Genomic DNA, 5,405 nt, shown 5'->3' with positions numbered 1-5,405 from the left:
GCCCAGAGATGCACCCAGTTACTGCTCTGTTTACTGAAGAGCCAAGGGCACGTTTAACAAAGCTGCAGTACTGCCTCCATTACGCTCCTTTGTGCAGGCACATCAGAGGGAAGAAAATGCGTGGAGGAATGTGAGGTGGACACTGAAGGAAACCAGGGGAGGAAGAAAATTAAGTGACAGGAAAGGAAAAGGTGCTAGTAAAATAGAATGTAAAGTAGAAGAGGGGGGGAAAGGGGGAGACAGTGACCTGGAAAATAAAAAGAGAGACGGCGTTCCTGCGAATTCTGTGGATAATACTCAGCACATCTGTCTTAATGTGGTTTGATGTCTTGTCATAATGCTGACGTGGTGCATCAGTGCAGGGGTTTCTAGTGCAGCATGGAAAGCTCACAATGTGCTGTTTTACAGGTCCTCAGTAGCTTCTGGACAGTTATAATCAGGACAATAATACCAGTGGAGAGGGCAATGCTGCAGGTGAGGTGTAAATAGATGAAAGAGACAGCGTGTGATGAGAGACACAAATGGAGAAGACAGAAAAACTGGAAGAAAACTGAAGAAGGGACAGGAAGAGGTTCATGAACAGACAGCTCTCCAGAAACAAGCCTTTGTTCTCTTATGGACAGTAAGTAGTACTGGCAGAAATGCTCTCTCAAGTGGGAGGTGACAGGAGCTGGGAAAGTTAAACTCACTGACTCAGATGAAAAATGGAGCGTGTGTTTACAGGCAGTAAGCTACAGCAGGGAGAGTGAAGGTATGTTACTAGCTAAAAGCGTGGTAGGATATGTTACCTGTGCTGGAAAGGTGTGACACTCGTTCTGCAGCACTTACCTGAGTAGGTGTAGCACAGTATGCATCAACTCATAAAATGTGGCTGCTGTTTGGAAAGCCAAGATAACACTTTCCCTTCAGGGAAGCATACAGCTCAGCCACTGTTAGCTGGGTACCTGCAGGGTGTTAAAAAAAGCCCAAAGCATACAGATTTGTTCTTTGGTCTATGTAAATTTTTTTTTTTGAAAGGGAGGACTTTTTAGAAATGGAGATTTTTGTTTTTTCATTCCACTCACCATTTTCCTGCTATTTTTCAGGGGTTTTTTAACTGAAACCAAATTCAGATCCTTTCTTTTCAGTCTCCTCTTTTCAAGCTTGAGCTTTCTGAATTAAATACTGCAATATTAGCTGCCTGCAGTTCCTGTGATTGGACTCCATGGGTGGCCCAAGTAATTTTCAGACAATGGAGCTGGTTCTTTTCTCACTCACACCACTGTAACTCATTGGCTTCAGTGAAGTTACTCTTGATCCACAGTGTTGTGAAAGAAGAGTTGGCTTGCTCTTTCGTATGTTCTTTAATCTCCATGATATTTTTGCTTACATGTATAATTGATTTTCTGGGAACATATTCTGCTGCTGACAGGTAGACCTAGGAACTTCCTAAGACAGAAATAAATGTAAGCATTTTTTAGGTCACTGAATTCAATCCGCTGCTTCTACAACACCATGTTATATAATTTCTTTCATAAACTGCTCAGGCTTTAAGCATTCATTAAGATCTATTCTTACTACAGTGGGTAAAGGTTAGTTACATCCTGTGTAAATTTAAAACCACAACTGAAATAATCTTCAAATGCTCTATAAGTATTTTTCTTTCTCACCTATGTCTCACTTTTCAGTATAGCAACCATGATAAAGGCTCAGCTCTGGGAAAGCACGATTCTGAAATTACAGGCATACTTTGGAAAGGTTACTGTGTATTTTTCTTTTATGGTCACATCTCTCTTGCAGATTTTAGTGGGAGCAGTCATCTGACAACACATTTTTACCATACTTGAAGTGCCACTCTGAAAGTAATTCCAGAAGGAGAAGGATACAGAACAGGTGTGTACAACTCAGCTGAGGATAGATTACTGCAGAGTTTGACTACTTATCTTGGGTTGCCTTCCAATTACTGCCCTGTTGTAACAAATCCCATCCATTTTATCCAAATTTGCTCTTCATTTATGGAATTAATGGGTCTAATTGACATGAAGTTGAAAATCATCAATATAATCCAGAAGTAATTGTAATTAAAGGATAGATGAAAAGCACAGCCCAATTTTTCTCTTACATAGTACAAATAAGATGATTCTGCAGAAGCCAACAGAATTATGCTGCTACCTGCAAATGCTACTGTGATACCTCCCCATCCTCCCTACCTTTGCTATGCATATGTGTTGATATGGAATACACTGTTATTTTTTGTCTTGTGTTGCTAAATCTCTGTTGTGCAGCTCACCTTAGCAAGCCCAGTGCCAGTACTTCCCTTCTGTTCTGAAGCTTCACTTCAGAAGCTGCAGCTGTTACAGAGGAAAGTCCTTGGCACTTGCTGTTTAGCAGGGGCAGCTTTGTTTGCAGCAGCTGGAAGGTGATGGCTGCACATCACAAGGGAGGGAGGAAGAGGTGTATTAGTTGTGAAGGCCAGGCTGTGGCCACTGTACAGCAGGCAGTGGGCTGTGATACTGCTCTGGTGGCTCTTTATCCCACCCTTTGGCTACTCTATTTCTGATGCAGAAAAGGGTGCTCCAGTTGCATCATGCAAGTATAGTAAGCCTTATACTTACAGGATTTGCTGGAAATGCCCAAAGTAATTGTGTGGTCTGTTCATGCAGCAGTTGCAGGAGTGGTAGAGCACTCCCTTAGTTTTGCTGGCATTACACTGCCTATAGAATATGGGCCTGTGGAGTTTGCTCTGAGGTCTCTCTGGGATTGCTGGACATGGGACATCCAAGCTTGAGACTGCTGCATGTATGCAATAACATGATGAGATTATTAGATACCAAGAATCCTAGATGTACACAATTCGAAATCCTAGACATACACAGTCCTTAAAATCTCCTGGAAAACAGTTCTGGTTGGAAAAGAGGACAGACAACCAATCCAAGACAACCTGGATATGGTAGCCATATCTAACCATGTCTACAGGTCTCCCTTCTACTGCAATGCCTTCACGCTTCCCCATAGCTAGTGTTTTGTTTGCAAAGGTTTGCAGAGGTACCCTGCTGTGTGCTCATGTGGAGAGGGTCAGGAATCCTCAGTGCATCACCATTCTCACCTTTGCAGTCAGCAGCTCTCAGGCCAGCACGTGTTATGGGATGGGGCTGTTGAAAGAGGCCATTGCCCCTGGTCACGATCTGCTGCGTGCCCAACAACGTGCTGGTCTCGGGCCAAGGAGAGAGCAGCGAGGCAGGACAAACTCGTTTTCTTCACCCACACAGCACACTGGGCCAGAGGAATTCTTTGGTAGGCTGTATGCTACTCAGGCCTGATACAGAGGCTTGGGGAGAGTCTGGTTTATCTTCTAGATGCTTCCTAACTTGTAAGTGCATGATGGTGATGGGTCATTTTGAGGCTTAGAGCTCTGATAAGTGGTCTTTGGCAGAGTTACCCATTCAGTTTAAGCCATTACCACTCTCAAGTGTCTATTTTACTCTGCTATTAGGTATTACTACACTCTCACAGTGGAGACTCCAGATCACAGGCTGGCATGTTAAAAGAATACCTAAATTCATTGTTGTACTCTCTTAGAATGATTGTGACCTCAGGCAGTTGAGAAAAATCACATTTTAAAACACAGCAGCTAAATCTGCCAGAGCTTGTTGTTCAGAGCCTTTGGCCTTTGCTTCTTAACCATGAGAGGAAAGAGTCCTTGCCGCTACCTGCAGGCCTGAGGACAACCATTTGTGCCTTTACTGCCACTGCAGGTCCTCTGTCACGCCAGAAGCCCACTGCTGGTCAATATGGAGTACTGGTGTCACAGCCGTTACAACTCAAAAGAGAAAAGGGTATATGTAAAGAAACGTTGAAATCACTGATAATGTATTAAGCAAAAAGTGAGGGCTGTTCTTTGGAAGGTGAATTAATGAAGAAAAAATTCTCTTGGAATTTTTATGGTTTATGTGATCTTAAAAGTGGTTTCTGATCCTACCATGGAGTTCTTTGGATTTAGTGGCTATTCTGATTCACCAAAAATTGCAGATGCAGTAGAAAATAGGTTGAAATATTTATTTATATCAAGAATGATATGACATCAGAGTAAAACATGAGGTTTTAAATTTAATTTCACTAAGAAATTAGATGATTGTGTTGATACTATGTTCACATGGTATTCCTGTCTTTGTTTTTCCATCTGTTTTTGAAATGGAAGGAGATTGGAAACAGGAATGGGATCCCCTTCACTTGTCTGAGGACATCCCATAAAATTTTGTTAACAAAAGTCAATTCAAAAGCTGGTCAGTCAAAAGACACGAGTCTACAGGAAAGCAAACTTCAGTAGTTCTGATGTTTACACAAACACCTGGTCGTTGGTTCATGCCCAGCAATGGATTATGCCAAGCTGGCTGGAAACAGTTAGAGCTGCTGGCAGTGTGCCCTGCCCACCTCCCACAGGTTCCCACTTCTGCAGCAGGAATGGCTCAATGCCTCATTAATCAGCACCTGGGTTTCTGCATTTTCCAGATTGGCACATTAAGGCAAGCCAACATCAGTTTCTGTTCAGGCCAGAGCATTTCTGCTGCAGGAGATGTTTGGCAAGAGAGATCAGCGTACATAGTGGGGTAGATGACTTGCCAGCTGCAGCTTAAACTATAGGGTGAGATGTATAGTAGTACCTTCATCATTATTTTGTTAGAGGAGAATTTTTAATTTAATCAGAAATCATTAATGGAAATGTAAATTTGAGGTGGTTTAGGATGTGGATGATAGCAGAAGAATATCAAGAGGAACAGTCATGACCATTACATTTTCTAGTTGGTGAAACTACGTCTATCTATCATCTTTAATTTTGTCAGCGTAAGATTGCTTCTGTTTTTCAACACAACAGCTCAAAAATGTAAAATAAAAAAAAAAGAAGTTGTCATAAATCATAGCATTGAACTTAGTAAATGGCAAGTATTGGCAATACCTGTTCTCTCTACGATGGGTGTGTTCCCCATGGCTCTGTGCTGTGCAGTGCTCCCAAAGAGTGCATAAATGGATTCCCAGGGCACGAACGGTCACGTCAGCATTTTTCTCATGACACATTACAGACAACCGGGCTGTGCAAGTGAAAGACACAGTGACTAAAATGTTGTTGGAAGGTGAGGTGCAACGGCTGACCGGCCTTTATGCTGGCCCAGCACAAACACCATGAATGTTTAGCGGCGTTCAGGGCCCCGGCGCCCGCGCTGGCCGCTCGCAGGGGCTCGGGTGCCACCGGCGGGGCTCGCTGTGGGCACGGGCGGTGCTGCCCGCGCGCTGTCCCCGCTGGCCGGTCCCGGGCCATCGCCGGGGGCGCCGAGCCCCGCTGTGCGCGGCCCTCCCCGGGGGCGGCTGCGGAGAGGGGGCGGCGGCCTCAGCGCGGGGCGGGCGGGAGGAGGGTCCGGGGAAGCCGCGGC

Source organism: Melospiza melodia, chromosome 11 (assembly GCF_035770615.1).
Source record: "Melospiza melodia melodia isolate bMelMel2 chromosome 11, bMelMel2.pri, whole genome shotgun sequence".
Taxonomy (NCBI): Eukaryota; Metazoa; Chordata; class Aves; order Passeriformes; family Passerellidae; genus Melospiza; species Melospiza melodia.
Note: the sequence above shows the minus strand (reverse complement) of the source record.